A 17,139-nucleotide genomic window follows, 5' to 3' on the forward strand; every position below is an offset into this window, starting at 1 on the left:
CTCCTTCTCCGATGAATCTGTCTCTTCCATAAAGATAAAATTCTAGTACCACCTTCTATACAAAGCCATTTCAACATTCCTAGTCACCTGCTAGTACCATCCCTCTCTACCTTTCTTTTATTTTAACTAACTCTTTTTTGGTTTATTATGTTTATATTCATTTTAATTTATTCTCTATATGCTTTAAACATTATTTTGTAGGGGCAGCTAGGTGACGAAGTAAATGGAGGACCAGCCCTGGAGTCAGGAGGACCTGAGTTCAAATCCAGCCTCAGACACTCGACACACTTACTAGCTGTGTGATCCTGGGTAAATCACTTCACCCTGTTTGTTTCGATTCCTCATCTGTAAAACGAGCTGGAGAAGAAAACGACAAACCACTCCAGCACCTCTGCAAAGAAAACCCCAAATGGGTCACAAAGAATTGGACATGACTGAACAACAACAAAATCTATTTACATATGAACACATTGTCTCTCAGATGGAATGTAAGCTCCTTGAGAGCAGGGAAGTTTATGATGGAGATCCTTTTGGTGTGTGGGTTGAACTAGACACCAGGTGGCTGAAGTCCCTTCCTGATCACTGACTCCATGATCCTCTGAGGGCCTATTTAGTCTTGGTCTATGCATTTTGTGATTGTTGACGCACTGATTGATACGTCATGCTTCCTCGAGGGCTGGAGGTGGGAGTGTTCATTCTGAGTCTTACCCACAAAGTTAGCACACCTCCCTCAACACACATGTAACAGCTCCCAGAATGTCTCACCTATAAAACACAGAAGGGATTGAGAGAAATGAGACCCTTGTTTGTTTTTTCTGCCTGCTTTCCACCATATAAAGTACACAGAGGGTAAAAAAAAAAAATAGGAAAATAAATAAGTCCACATTCCTTACTATTCACCTGGTATGAACTACCATTTGATCACCATAAAAAAAAATGGCTATTTGCAAATCCATCCTAGAGACGATTTGTGTGGGTCTGGCTGGTTCAGGGAGAAAACAAACAGGCTGAGCTTTCTTTTATGGTCTCCTCCACAATAAACTATTTTGAAATGAAATGTAAATCTTAGGCATAAAGGTTGCTTTAGCCATGACTTGGTGGGAGGGTGTCATTCAAACAAATCTCGGGATTGCCTTGGGTGCCTTTCCCCTTTGCATTGTACAGGATAAAAACACATGCTGCTTTCCAAAGATATATTTATTGTGGGTTCCTCAAGGAAAGTGATCTGTGTGAGTGGGCCACACCATTTTACTAATGATTTATTAAAGGATATCATCAAAGAGATTAAAGAAATAAAAAGGAAGTAGGTTGGAAGTGTGGTCATGTGGTCAGAGTAAGTGATTAGGGATTAACCCTTGTCCTGTTGGCACCCGCATGATATCAAGGAAAGAGTGTTGAGAGCACATCCTGAGCAGGTCACGGGCAGGAGTTCAGGAGCATGTGAAGGTCGTTGGCTCACTCTCTACAACAGTGGGTCTAGGAGATCACAGGTCCATTGAAGTAAATGACTTCTGACTTCCTCAGTGCAAATGCCAACTCTCTCACCTATACTTGGGCTCCTCCTCTGTGTGCAAGGCTGGTCTCTTTTTCAAATCTCCTCTCTTCCCCACCCCTTACCTAAAATGCATTATTTCTAAAATAGGACTTTCTCTTCCCTAAAACCTGCCCCACTTTCTGAAATCTCTATTTCTGTTGCTGTCAAGTTGACAAGCATTTATTAAGCACCTATTATGTACCTGGCAGCATGCTTAGCTCTGGGAAAATGAAGAAAGAAAAAAGACAGACCTTTCTCCCTAGAAACTCACAGTCTAATGGAAAAGACAGTGTGAGAATATCTGTATGCAAGCAAGACATAGATAGGGTCACCTGGAGATGCTCTTCAGAGGAAGGAAGGACCAGGAAAGGCTTCTTGCAGAACGTGCCACTGCCCTAGCAGTCAGCCCAGCTGGCAAAGTCTAGGCCATCTCCATCTCTCTGGTCCCCTTCACCTTCTGCAACCATTTGGCATTCCTCCCCTCCAGCCCACTCTCTCCATGCCCACTCTATTAACTCACTCAAAGACCTCATTACTTCTTCCACTGATTGTTTCAATAACTTTTCAGCCACTACAATCACCTCCAGTATAAAGACATTTGAGGCTATCTGAAAGAGAATCTCAAAGTAAAGCCCATGGCCCAAATATCTGTGCACAAATGCTGGCAGGTTGTTCAAGGGCAGCATGTAGGCAGGGCTCTTGAGCTACAGGGTTAGGAGTGTAGACCCATGGCATAGCCTGAAACCCGTGGTCACAGTCAACCCTCTGAGGACCCAACCCTTAAGTCTGAGAGCAAAGTGGGGAGGGAGGGGGCCGTGTGCCGGGCACTGTGCTACTCCCCTGACAAATATTTCATTTGATCCTCATGAAAACCCTGGGAAGAAGGTGTTATTATGAAACCCATTTTATAGTTGAGAAAAGTAAGGCAAGCAGAGGTTAGTTAAGGCAAACAAAGGGTCCTATAGATAGTTAGGGTCTGAGGCTGGATTTGAACTCGGATCTTCCTGACTCCGTGCCCTATACTATATTTATTGTATCACCTGAGCATCCATGGGACTCCATTGATACAGGATCAGTTAGCAAACATTTATGAAGCATCTACTATGTGCCAAGCGCTGTACTAAGCACTAGGAATGCAAAGAAAGGCAAAAATCATCTCCTGCCACCAAGGAGCTCACAGTCTCTTGGGGAGACAAGGTACGCGCAGAAAAGAGATAGGGGAACCTTGGGGAGAAGGATTCAGGGGGACCGGGAAGGCCTCCTGTAGGAAGTAGCATTTAAGATGAGTTTTGGAAGGAGCCCTGAAGGTCAAAAGCTGGAAGTGAGGAGGCTGAACATTCCAGACATGGGGATGACCAGTGTAAAGATCTGGAGCATCATGGGAGAGTAGGAGCAAAGAGACTGGACCATCAAGTTTGGGAAGGGGACCAAGGCATGAAAAGACTAGAAAAGCGTCCAGACAGAGTTCACTCCTTAGAAATTTCCTATCTAACCCCCACGTCACGCAGACCAGAAACCAAGCCAAAGAATTTAATCCTTCTATGCCCCAGCTCCTACCCTGGAGCCCTGCTTCCATAGTTAACTCAGTAACCCACTTCATGTAGACCTCAACTCCAACTTCATTTACTGCTGATGCCCTTACCCCACCCCTCCTTTTAAACCATCATGTACCCTGGCTATGCTCCTTATCTCCCTGCTCCCAGAACATGAACTCTCTCCCTGGGACCTTGGCTTCTGACAGGTGAGTATTTGCCTTATCTTGCCTAGAAACAGGCCTCCACACCACCAGCGCAGCCATTTCCAAAACCATGCCCAGAATATACATACCCCACCCTTCCAGTTCCCCTTTATGTGTTTCTTTTCTCATTGGAATGCAAATTGCTTGAGGGCAGATCTAACTTGTTTACTTGTTTTGTACTCTCAGAACTTAGCACTATTCCAGGTATGTTGTCATAAGTATACCTCTTGGCTCAAAGGGCCTATTGCATGGGATTCTTTCCTCTTAGGTCTTAGTGACCCATATCTTCATGAAGCAGGCAGAATTGGTGAGAGGAAGAGAGATTTGTCTCTTTTGGCCTCCAGCTTGTAGGGAAAAGACGAACATTTCCAACCTCTCTTCAGGTCACTAAAGGGAGAAAAAGACTTTGGTAAAAAAACTGACATGAGAGGAGCAAGGAGTCTCTATCATTCTCTATCCCCAGCTTGCTACACTAGAGACTTCAGGGAATTTCCACTTGGCTGAAATCTGGGACTCTCTCCTACGGTGGAGCAGAGGGAGAGCTCATTTACTCTCTGTATTGTCTGGTATATATTCTCCTATGTATATTTTCTATGATTTCTGCTTTGCTATCATTTTGGATAGATTAGTTTCTTTGCTATTTGCTATGTGTATTCCTTGTGGAATTGGTATTTGGTGAGAAGGAAGTTAAGCCTTAGATATAGTTTGAAATGCTACTTCCCAAATTAAAAATAGCGATCAGAAGGTATGACTTGAACCTGGACACTACTAAATATAATCACATTTAAGGGAGTGTGTGGGGGCATATATATAATACATGTATACATGTAAATATATTTATGCATATATATATATACATACACACACACATATAAATTCTAGACCAACCTCTGACCCCAACCTCCTGCTTCCCTTCCTGGCAGGAATCAAAGAATCCCTTAGAGAAGGGCTGGGGGAGGAGCCACTGGTTACGTCCATTCTTGCCTCTCTATGAGTCTTATCTTGGCAGGCTAATGTGTACATACATAACCTACATGGACCAAAACAGCACCCACAAATCACCACTCCCCTTACATAAGTGATTAATAAATGCTTTTAAAAGTCATCTATTCATATAGTCAGGCAGGCAGGCAGTCATTATCCCACTTTCCAGTTCTGGAACCATTGCTTCCAGAGATGGTGGGTGGGCTTAACTACTTCCCTAGAGTCCCCTTCACTGTTCACCTTACTTTGTAAATCAAAGTATCCCTCCCTGCCCACCATTCCTTCTGTATCTTGTCTCTATTAGAATGCTTCTGTTTTTGTAAAGCATGCTACTCACTTTCCAACCAAGGGATGATGGACTCATGATACAGAATGAAAACTACACTTTTGGACACTGGAAAGGTGTGGATTTAGGCTTTTTTATTTATTCATTTCATCCCTAATTAAACTGATTTTTTAAGACAAAAATCAACTGCAAATTACAATAAAGTTGGATAGCAGCTTCAAACAACAGAAACAAAATCATTCAAACAAATTCAGTTTCTCAATACAGTTCATGATAGTTGTAGCTGTGAAGGATTTTTACACACACACACACATACACTCACATACACTGTCATCATCATCATTGATCAGAAAGAAAATGGGAAGCAGGTGCATGAAACCAGGGAAGAAGGGGTTAGAAAAGAAGGCTGTGGACTGGATCCTGGAGAGCTCATCAGCCAGTCACCTGGTGTTTCTACCCAATCTGCTTTCTGTTCCTGTGTCCAGTCTCAATTGTTCTCCATTTAATCAGTTCTGGTCAAAACCTCAGCTCCAGTCTCCTCATTTTCACCATCCTCTGTGTGTGAGAACAAGCCATAGCTATCAGACATTACTCTTCTCCCTGCTGCCACGTCCTAGTAAGTAAGGGGCAGTCCTGACCAACGTGTGCATGTCAGACAACATGGTCTCCCAGGGCAGGGCTTCTTCCTCCTGTAGCTGCCCAGGCTCCACTGTGATGTCTCATGTTTCTGGAAGGACCTGCAGCTCTGGTCGACTTACCCCCATGACGCTAGACTTCAGTCTTCCTGCATGTCTCAGACATCTGTGGGGGAGGAGTTACATTCCCCAAAGGCATCACTGGTTCCAGAAAGAACTCATTTGTACAATTTTATAGAGGACCGTGGTGGAAGTATTACTTCATGAAATAGTGAGAACCAGTAGACAGGAGGGAAATCATTTATAGAAAGCTTAGCCTGACTTGCCAGATCACACTGAGGGCATTTAAGGATGAAGCTGGGAAGGTGACCACAAATATGAAAAGTTAAAAAGATATCCCACGATCATTTTGCCTTGGTTTAAATTTTATTTTTATCTTGAATTTAACAAAAAAATTTAAAGTGAGGGGAGGGAAAATGCCCATGTACAAAAAAAAAACCCAAAATAAGAATCTATGGGAAACTGAACCTTTATAGTAAATGGAAATATATCCTTACATACATATGTATATCTATTCATATATATGTTTACTAACACATAGAAGCAGCAGTATCTAGAATTTATTAAACATCTATGTGCTGGGCCCCATGCTAAGTACTAGGGATACAAAGAAAGATTAAAAGATAGTCCTTGTTTTGCAGAAACTCATAGTCTATTGGGGAAAAAAAAGCCAAGAACTACGTACATAGAAAATCCATACAGTATAAAAGGGAGAGAATCTCATTGGGAAGCTTATAACTCTAACACACACACACACAGTGTGCGTATTGTGTCTAGACAATAATTTGGATCATTAATCACATGAGGCGAGGAGACTGGGTTGGATTTCCTTTAGAAAATTGCAGTAAAGTTTTATTTTTTTTTTAAGTGACTCCAAGCTTTCCCTTGAATCAAAGACCTGTCTTTTTAATATTGCCTTCCCTGTCTGTCCCTCAATTTCCTCATCTGTAATAGGAGGGGGTTAGATTAGGTGGCCTCTCAGTTCCCTTGCAGCTGTGGCTCAGGGATTCCATGAGTCAAGAATGAAGGAGAATTGATGGAGAGTCCCCATGCAGTAGCAACGGTTCCAGAAGAAGGTCCCCAGCATGTTGGATGGCGTCTGTATGGGGGATTTGCAGTGCCCCCGGACCAGGCGGCACATTGGCTAGGAAGGCATGGGTCTGCTGCAATCTTTGATGGAGGAAGCACATAACCAGGTGAGATGTGAGGTCCAGCTGAGTAATGAAATAAGGAATCTAGTGAAAAGAGAGTGGGGCTTGGAGACAATATCAAAGCAACCACAACAATGAAATAATACTAATTTAGAAGAAGGACATTGATCTAGTGCTTTACGTTTGCAAGGCACTTTACAAATATCTCATTGGATCCTCCCAACAATCCTGGGAAACAAGTTATCCCCATTTTACAGATGAGGAAACTGAGGCAGGTGACTTCAGTCCATCTCAAGGCTAACCCCTGGAGCGGCACTCGAGCAACCCTATTCTAGCCAGTCTCCTCCATCACACTCTTTATTAACAGCCATGGTTACACAGTAAGTATCTGAGGTTAGACTTCAATGTGGGTCTTCCTGACCCCAAGTCCATCAAGCACGAAAAATCACATTTACAAAATTTAGTTTCTGCAGAATCATAGAAAGTCATTTGAACTTGTTGACCCTCAGGTTATCATCAAAAAAATGGGAAAATAAGTCTTATTCAGTCCATGTCCATTGAACAAAACTGATTGCTTCTCAACTCTCTAAGCATTCCAGGAGACACAATTACTACCCAAGATTTCCCTTTTCCATTTAATCTAGATGTTCTAGAGTCTTCTCTCCTTGAAGCCCTAATCATAGTTCCCAAGAAAAAGAAAACGTTTTCTTTAGCCTTTGTTAAAAAATTTAAATTAAATTTATTTTCTCCCCCTTCTACTCATCCCCTGCACCCCCCAAACCTCTCTTTTCTAACACACATAGCCACATAAATCATTTCTAACTCACAAAGCCACATAGGCCCTGTCCAAGGACGATCTGTCTCTGTCTGCACCTGGAGCCCACGGGCTCTGTGTCAGGAGGTGGGGGCCCACTCCGCCCTCAGCCCTCTGTCCTCTGCCCTTCACCTTGCTCCTGTGTCATCCTGAGATGTTCAGCTGTTTCCTGTCGTATACACTGCTCTCCCAGTTCTGGTCCCTTGGCTTGGCCTCGGTTCCTTGCCAGCCCTGCCACTGTCCTTCTGTCCCAGGCAGTTCTCCTAGGAGCAGTTTGGATCCCTCACTCAGATTTATTAGGTGTGCCTCTGGAGAAGGCAGAGGGGCCTCCACAGGCTGGGGGTGGATGTTGGGGGTGGGTGAGGAATGTGTCTGCAACATCGATGATTTGGCTCCTCTTCTAGCCTCTAATGACTCAGCAGACCGGCCATTTCTATGCCTTGTAGAATTACAAAGGGCATAACATCCTCGTCCATTCGCCTGCTGGAGAATAATGGAGTGGGGAAAGAAGAAAAGGGCAGTCATTTGAATTTGTTTCTGAGTTTCTTTTCCAAAGGATGGGCAGAAGGCGGTTGCCAGGAGTCTGTGCTAGTCCTGGAGAGTGAATCCTTTCCCTGGGCTGAGGACTCAGTGCCTGGGCTCTCGTTTCAGGACTTAAGAAAGGATCCAGCCAAGCTGCTCTACCTTTGGCCAGTTAGGGGGCAGAGCTTTTCACCCGTTAGCAGGAAACAATGATGCCTTCCTGATGCAATTGGCCCCAGCGCTGGCTGAGGTGAAAGCCTTGGTGGACGGAAGGTCCCGGGACCCAGGAGAAACCTGTAGAACACAGAGGGAGGAAGAGCACCAAGTGGCCTGATTCAGTACTGGCTGGGGGCCATTGCTGTTGCTGGCGGTGGCAGGAGAATTTTTCCATGCAGAGAGAGAGGAAAACTGAACTCAGGTTTCCCACAGGCATGGGCCATTTTTGTGCAGGCTGTCTGGACCCTGGCATTTCCCAGTGGGCAGCAGTGACCTTTACGCTCTTAGGGCTGGACAAATCATAAGAAGAGGCAGAATTGTAATGTGAACGGTTAACATCGGGTGACACTTATGTGCCTAATGCAGGAACATACAGCTGGAACTATGTGCTGGCAAGCTAACCTTGGGACACTGCCATTGAAAAGAGGCGTGCTTTCTCCAGTGGGGGAAGGGAAAAGAGGGGGGCTCTTTTCCAGAAATCCAGATAGGATTCTGGAAATAGCACTTGCCATGGTGCCCACCATCCCCATGCTTTACTTGTTTCTGCCATTGGCTCCCTGCCTGCCCCAAGAAATCCCTGTCTCCAGCATTCCATTGTCCCTTATAGAATCTTCTCCACTGCCCCGTGAGGGGGCAAGGGCCAGGCTGCTCCCTCTCCCAATGCGATTGCACCCAGGTGTCTTCTAAGTCAAGATGCCCTCCAATTGTTTTGTTCTCCCTACCTGCATGCTGATTACTTAAATACCCTCTCTCAAATACTTCCCCTGCAAACTTTACTCCAACATTTTCCTGAAATTTCACCATTAGAAAGTCATTCCTTTGGGTGGACACTGAACTTCCTGTTAATGTGCATCTATCCATTGGAGAGGATGGCTGGGAGTGTAGGGTGATTGGAAGTGGGGAGCGAGTCCCTAAACCCATATGGTCACCAAGCATTGTCATGCTGATCTTTATTTAGCTCCAACAAAAAATATGCAGAGTGACTCAGAATAATAAATAAACGTCCCATCTGTAGACCGTATAAATAGTCTCACAAATATCCATCTCACTCTTTTTTAAACATACGTGTGTGCTGTCTTTAAGAAAATGTCAATCCTTTCAAAGCAGGCAATGAACTCATGATATCTTTTTGTCAATCAATAGCTACAAATAGTATAGTTGTTATTATGATTTGAGTACATCTAATCCATTTTTTTATCTTAAAAAGAGGTATTAATACTTGAAAGGATTAGGAACTACCCTCAAGTTATTATCAGAATAGCTAAGGGGTGGAAGAAAGTGAGAGATCAAGGCAAGAGAAGCATGTGGATGAAGGAAATGTGGGAAAAGTTCTCAAGAGGCAGAGGAACCATCCCACCTAATTCTAGAACTCTGTTCTTCCTTTCATGGGCCACAGATGGCTGTCATCTCTGGAATTAGACTTCTCTCCTGATCACACTAATCTCAACCTGATTTCTTGGTCTTTAGAATGCCAACCAAGGTTAACTTTTTTTTTTTAGGGCAATTGGGGTTAAGTGACTTGCCCAGGGTCACACGGCTAGTTTGTGTGTGTGTGTGTGTGTGTGTGTGTGTGTGTGTGTGTGTGTGTGTGTATTAAGTGTCTGAGGCCGGATCCAAACCCAGGTCCTCCTGACTTTGGGGCTGGTGCTCTATTCACTGGGCCACCTAGCCACCCAAACAAGATTAACTTGTTAAAAAAAAAAAGACAAAGAAACTTTTTCAAGATAAATTTTATTGATAATTTTTGTTTTTTAAATCATCTACAATTCCTATTGCAACACCCCCCCCACATAAACACATCCATATACACACAGCCATCCCTTATGAAAATGGAATTGAACTTCCATAAATCTAACCAACATATGGAAACAGCCTGCCATTATATGCAGAATCACTCACCCATAGCCCTCCCCCCACTTTGCAAACACAATGAGGGAGGGGGTTTCTTCTTATCTTGGGGGCCAAGCTTGGTCCATATAATTTCACAACATCGTTTTGATTGACTGTTATCATTCTTTGCATTCACGTTGTGTTTTCTTGGTTCTGCTTACTCCACTTTGCATTATTTCATATTTCTATGTTTATTATGCAGTAATATTCCACTGGGGGCAGCTAGGTGGTGCAGAGGATAGGCCTGAAAATCAGGAAGACTCACTTTCCTCAGATACTAGCTGTGTGAGCCTGGGCAAGTCACTTCACCCTGTTTGCCTGCTTTCTCATCTATAAAACGAGCTGCAGAAGGAAATAGCAAACTGCTCCAGTGTCTTTGCAAAGAACTCCCCCCCCCCCCACCAAAAAAGAGGTCACAAAGACTCAGATACTATTGAAAAAACTGAACAACTACAACATTCTACTGACTTTTCTGGTGGATCTATCACAATGTTAACTCGTGGAGCTAGTGACCCTCTAAATCCCTAGAATATGTTCAAATAAACTGCTCTATGATCAGATTTTGTCTATCCTGTGCTTGGAAAGTTGATTTTTTGAACCCAAATGTGGGCCTTTGCGTTTATTTCTATTTAATTTAATCTCTCTAGCCTCATCTTCCCCACAGACCTTTCTGAATTTTGCCTTTGTTATTCAGTATGTTGACTTTCCCTTCCTTAACATCTTCTACCGACTTGAGAATCCTGCTGCCTGTGTCTTTAACCAAGGCACTGATAAAAATCTTAACAGCTTAGGGCCAAGCACAGATCCCTGGGGCTTTGCCAAGTGCAATACCTTGCATAAAATAGTTGCTCAATAAATATTTGATGTTTGATGAATGATCTATCATTATAATCTGTAATGATTCCTGTTGCTTGGGGTGAATTTTTTCCCCAAAGTATAAAAATAGCCTATAACGTATATGATCTCTAATTTATCTTTTTAACGAGCAGAACACACCCCAGTCTAAAACTGGAATTGAGGTAGCATGAGCTAGTGAGCAGAGCCCTGGCCTTGGAATCGGGAAGCCGGGTTTGAATCCTCCCTAAAACCCTTACCAGCTCGAGTCCCACTTGTCCTTGGCTCTGTGACTTTGAGCAAGTCACTTCCTATCTCTGTTTCTCATCTATAAAGTGAGGGGGTTAGACTAGATGGCCCCTAAGGTCCCTTCCAGCTCAAAATCTGTAATTCTGTGAATTCTCTCATAGAATCAAATAATGTCATGTCTGAGCAGACATCTGCCCAACTCTCCACTTTACAAGCAAGGAAACTGAAGGCCAGAGAGGTTAAGGGTCGGCCTGCCAGTGCTTATATAGATTGGAGGGGTGGAAGGGAAGGTGCTTGGCCTTAAAGTCATGAAGATCTGGGGTTGAAGCTCATCCTGGTCACTTAACCCTGGACAAGTGCTGTTGATGTTTAAACCTTATGAGGTTAAAAAAAATAGATTAGATTCAATTACAATTGAATGAATAAATCTCCCCCATCTGAATTCAAACTCTGAAGCCCAAGGTAAAATGTTCTATTTATTCATGCTCAATCTCATCTTGGTCATAAAGCCGCTCACATTCACGAGGAGCTTTAGTATTTGCAAAGCACTTTTCATAGGTTATCTCATTGATCAGAAAGAACAGCCCTGGGAGGGAGCTGCTATTATTATCTCTGCTTATCTGGATAATGAGACTGAGGCTAAGAAAGGCTGAGTGAGTTGACTGTGGCCACCAAGCCAACAAATGTCTGAGGGAGGACTGGACTGGATGTCTTTCTGACCCTAGGTTCGACACTCTATCCATTTTGCCATTGATTCACAGAAGTCAAATACTGGAAGGAGATCTCGAGCTATGTTAAGAAGCATGGTTTCCAAGAACAGGCAGTGGGTGCTCCCACCATATATTCTTCCCTGGTCAGACGGTGTCTGAGGTGTTATGTTCAGCTTCAGTTATCATAACTGAGGAAGGGCATGAATGAATCAGAGGCCGTCCAGGGAAGGCACATCCCGCTTGACTGTACTCCTTAGAATTCTCTGTCATGACCCCAAGACCCTCATTACTGGGCACCAGGGAGCACTTTGGTTTGGAAAGCTACCCAGATGGAGAATGTAAAGAACTAGATTGACTTTCTCTCTCCAAAAAGTTTTAATTCCCTCCCAGGCTAACCCTTCATATCCTGGGCCACCAAATGGCTTCAGAATTTCTCTTTTTAACCAAATGTTTACTTGTCAGTAGAATAAGCATTTATTATGTGACTAATGAATGCATAGCTTAGTATTGGCATCTGAGAGATATATTAATTTGAGATGAAAGATGCCTGCCTTCAGGGAGTTTATACTCCTCTCTTAAAAGTGTATGTCAGAGTTATCACATTGTTGTCCAGAGGCTATCTACGAAAATAAAAATGTCTATGGTCTAGCTTTGGCACACCATGCCGGATGGATGGCACTGTAGTTCCCCAATATCATATTCAGACTCACCTGCTATTCAGTCACTGCCTGTTTCCTTATAAACCTCCCCCAGTGAGATAGGATTAGACATATATCAGTGTAAAAGTTCATGTAATTGCTACAGAATGGAAGGGATATGGCAAGAAATACAAATCAACCATCATCCATTTCCCCAACTTCCCAAATTTCCAGGGAATGTAAACTGGGAACCCCTTGGGACATTCCCTTAAGAGGAATGTGAACTCTTAGTGTCTTAACATAATGGACACCTAATTAACGTCTTTTGAATCAGATTAATTTGGATCAATTCAGTATAGTCATATAGCAGAACTGGAAAAGTGAGTTTACAATGTCAGTCTCTGCACATGCTACCATCTGCTGTGCTAGAGTAGAGCCAGAAAGTCAGTCCCAGAGCCTCAAGGAAGAGAAGATTTTTCATCTCGGCACCAGATCTGTAAGATTCTGGAGTCTTACACCTCTGGCTTCTCAGGAGAAGAAGCCCAGCTGGAAATCTGTCCACAACCGAGGCTTCCTAGGGTGGAAGAGGGAAATCCTCCTGTTAGTAGGGGCAGAAATTAGGCATGGCTTTGAGGAATCTTCTTTGGATCCAAGAAAATGTTATCCTCCCCTTCTTCCAACATGCTCTATGAATCTTGTTTATCTCTCTCCTGAGAATTCTCACCCAGCCTCCCACCAGACTTTCTGCATTTGCTTCCTTCAAACAGTCCATGGCCAGGAAGCATCATTGCCAGCTTCATTTCCTATGGGTTTTTGAGAGATGTGAGCTCCCAAGGAGAACAAGTTCTTCATCCAGAAATGATCAGCCAATTAATCCTAGATATTTGTGGTCCTCATTCTGCTCTTGAGAAATCCCTTTTTAGAATCACCACCTCAATTTCTGAGTTACCCTAAAGTTCTTCTCTTTTCTGTTGGGCCACTCTTTCGTGACCTCCTCAGCTCACATTCAAAGATCATTTCTAGATACATCTATATCTCTAGCCCTTATCTAGGTCCTGAGTCCCACATTGCCACCCTACTGAGGGATGTTTCTTTGATGTTCCATAGATACAGAATTTATTGCTTTTTCTCCAATGTACCATCATTCTTCTAACCACCCAGGTTTTCAACATCAGAATCATTCTTAACTTTCTGTAGGGTAATGTACTTACTCACAGTTTGTTAGTCTTGCCACATCCATTTCTACGACCTCTTTCTCCAATCTCTCCCCTTCTCTCCACTGACATGTCTGCAGTCCTGGTCCAAGCCCTCATCACCTCTCACCTGGAGTACTCTGGGAGTCTCCTGATTGGTCTCCTGGCATCCAGACTCTCCCCTATTCTGTCTATCGCCATCCCATAGCTGCCACATTGATACTCCCCAAACCCAGCTCCAACAATGTGCCACTGCTCCCTTCAGGGGGGCCCTCAGATTAGCTACAAATGCCTCTGCTTGTTTTTTGTCCCCTTTGTACTCTGACTCCACCCATCTTTGCAGACTGATTTCATATTACACCCCTCCATGCATTTTGTACATTGTGATCAAATTAGCCTGTCCATGGATCACAGTACACAACATTCCCTCTTTCTCCTAGTGTGAGTTTGTCTAGGCATCCTATTTATCAGAGGCTACCCCCACACACACACACCTTATGACTTGCCTTCAAGGGCTCCCTCCTACTAAAGTATTTTTCTGAATCCATCCAGATGAGCCCCTACCCCCAATCGTTTGTATTGATTTTGTCTACCTTGCCGTTTTATCTATGCACACATCATTTCCCTTTAGTAGAATGTGTCTTCCTTGAGAACAAGGACTATTTCATTTTTGCCTTTGAAAATGAAATGCATGGTAAAGAGCCCAGTACACAGTAGGCATTTTATAAATGCTTGCTGAATTGAATTTATGATGAAAAAAGAGGAACTAAATGATTTGTATAAACAGATAGTCACCTTCCCAGTGAAATATTCAGCCAAACACTTCCCTGGCACAAACACACCAAGCTGGTGGTTATACACTATTGAGGGCAGCCCCAGAGAGGGGATCAATGAGGCAAGCTGAGCTTAGCTAAGGTCACCCTTGAAGGGGCCCCAGAAGACGCAAATAGTCACACTTCACATAAATTACATAACTCATAGCTAAAAACAATTTCAATTCATTGGCATTTGATTCCATCTACGATCTCTCTGAGGTTGGGTTACAGGATCACAGATGGTACAAGGAGAGATTTTTGGAAGCCAGAGAATCCAACCTCTTCATTTTATAGGAGAAGAAACTGAAGTGTGGCGAGGTTACCGAAGTGATTTGTCCGAAGTCACACCGCACACCCCCGTTTCATAGATGAGAAAACTGAGGCTCAGGGAGCTTTAGACAGTAATAAGAGCTGACATTTGGGGCAGGGGGAGGAATGGGGTCTAAGCCTGTGATTGAATTAGCACAGGGCTCTATTGGATGAGGACAGGCACTTTACCAATGGAGGCTGGCACTTTCTCTCCAATGTGTCTCATCTCTGGGAGTTGCTTAGAGTCCTGAGCATGCTTTGTGTGCTTGGTTCAGTCACTCAGTGCCCTCAATAGACCTCTTCACACAAAGGATGGGAAATGACTTCCTGAGTGTGTTGTACCAGGGGCCGCACATTGCAGAGACAGAATGCCAAGCTGGGTCTTCCTGCCTTCAAGGCCAGCTCTCCATCTGGGATCTGCTGCCTCTTTAAGGTTAACAAACCCATTAATATACATGGTGTTCCAAAAGTTAGCACAGTTATAAGCCATTAAAGCTATTTAATTATATTATCTATTGTGCAAAATATTAATATATAATGTTATAATATATTGATATACATTTAGTAATCATGCTATAAAAACTACTTAAGCTATTATAGACTTAAAATTGCACTAAGACTTTTGGGATACTCTGGGGGGAGAGTACTACAAGTATCATCATTTACATTTTACAAAAGGGGAAACTGAGATTTTGAGAGGTTAAGTAATTTTCCCAATATCAAACAGCTAGGGCATGTTAAAGCCCAAATTTGAACCTAGGACCTTGAGGACAGTCCACTGCCCCATTAGTATTTCTCATTCCATAGAACTTTAGGGGGAACTACCGCTGTAACCAGGGTTGGGCAACTAGGGATTTGTCCTAGGATGCAAGGGCTAGCAGCACTTAAACTTATTCAACAGCATTAAGACAACTGAAATAGGGGTAAATTATTAATTAAATTAAGTAATTAATCGTTATTAAAATTATTAATTAAAACAGGAAGCTGCCAGGTAGTTCATTCCTTTTACAGGCATCCTAAGTGAATGAGGTCCTCCACCCCCCGCCCAAGCAGACAAGCTAGGCTGTGTTCTGGGATCTCTCCACATTCCCTGCACTCACTCTCTGGAGCTGCTGGAAAGGCTTGCGTGTTCTTTCTCACACATCCACTACCATGCTTGAGGCAGTCTCCCTTCTTTTCTCTGCCTCTCAGAATCCCTGGAGTCCTTCAAATCTCTGCTTAGACACTGCCTCCTCCATGAAGCCCTTTCTGATCTCCTCAGGTTCTGGAGCTCCCTCCCAGATCTACCCTGCATGGACAGGGCACATGTTCAGTGTGTTCTTACATATGGACATCTTGGCCCCCCCTTAGATGCTAACTTTTGTCAAGGCAGAGAGACCTTTCCACTTTTGTACTCCTATCTCTAGGCAATAATGTGGTATCTGGCACACAGCCGCTGTTTAACCAACCTCTTGGTTGACTGATCACCAAGTAGTTTTATTGGGAACATTGAAGTGGTGGGGGCATTTCATACTGCTTCTTCCAGGCACAAAAATACCAGTTATGTCCTTGGCTGGGAGTAGAGAGAAAAACAGCATGAGGTTCAGGGAAATTATCAGGAACACAAAGAATTTCACAGCATCAAAGACCTGCAAAGTGACCTCATTGGCCATCAAATCCAGCTTCTCCCTGACTGAGATTCCTGGCTAAATTTGAGTGCTGTCTGTGTTACCTAGGGTGAGCCATTCAGATTCTTTGGGTCTCAGTTTCCTCATCTATAAAATGAGAGGCCTGGCCCAGCTGGTCCATGAGGTCCCTTCCAGCTCTCGGACCAGGATCTGATGATTTTATACCTATCCTTGTTGCATTTCCCATAATTCAATACAGCCAACACTGAATCTAATTAAGATATATTTTGTATCTTTAATCTGTCATCTGGTGTATAAGCTTTCTTTGTGGCTTTGTGCCATTCGCAAATTGGGGTTTGGGGAATTGTTGTTTATTTGTTTTATTGATGACTGTTTTCTATGGTACAGTTATTTCTCTATCTACTTCTCCAACCCACTTGCACATTCCCTTTCACCAAGAAAGGCCATTTTGCTAAATTAACCAACAAAGAGACTGCATCTGCCGGTCTATGCAATGTCCTACATAAATTATTCTGCACTCACTGTCTCCCACCTCTCAACAAAAATGACCTTCAATTGGATAACTGTGCCATCTATGCCTTTAGCCAAGTCATTAATAAGAATGGCCCAAAGCCAACAGCAATGGCCTTCGGAGCTCCATTAGCGACCTTCTTCCACGTTGACATTGAGAAATTACTATCTGCGGGTTTGGACTCAAATAGAAACAGGGCCACTAATCCATTCAGGCAGCTAAGTGGTGCCATAGTGCACAGGGTTCCAGGCCTGGCATCAGGGAGACTCATCTCAGTGAGTTCAAATCTGGTCCCAGGCATATACTAGCTGTGAGACCCTGGGCAAGTCACTTAACCCCATTTGCCCCAGTTTCCTTACCTCTAAAATTATCTGGAGAAGAGAATAGCTAGCTATCCCAGCATCTTTGCCCAGAAAATCCCA

At 43.5% G+C, this 17,139-nt stretch overlaps 1 long non-coding RNA gene across 2 annotated transcripts; it reads right to left on the minus strand.

Moving 5' to 3' along the window:
- Window positions 1–4,669: 4,669 nt before the first annotated feature.
- Window positions 4,670–7,841, minus strand: LOC138164893 (uncharacterized). 2 transcript variants are annotated; one of them, XR_011169214.1, is made up of 3 exons: window positions 7,335–7,822; window positions 5,301–6,451; window positions 4,670–5,097 (listed from the first exon to the last, which is right to left on the minus strand). It is a non-coding gene; the product is annotated as an uncharacterized lncRNA (long non-coding RNA). The 2 variants fall into 2 exon arrangements; XR_011169213.1 differs by lacking the exon at window positions 4,670–5,097 and having other exon boundaries at window positions 5,585–6,451; window positions 7,335–7,841.
- Between the last annotated feature and the right edge of the window lie 9,298 nt (window positions 7,842–17,139).

The sequence above is a fragment of the Petaurus breviceps genome, unplaced genomic scaffold (assembly GCF_028583685.1).
Source record: "Petaurus breviceps papuanus isolate PSGF00001 unplaced genomic scaffold, PetGlider_PUasm1.0 207, whole genome shotgun sequence".
NCBI classification, from domain to species: Eukaryota; Metazoa; Chordata; class Mammalia; order Diprotodontia; family Petauridae; genus Petaurus; species Petaurus breviceps.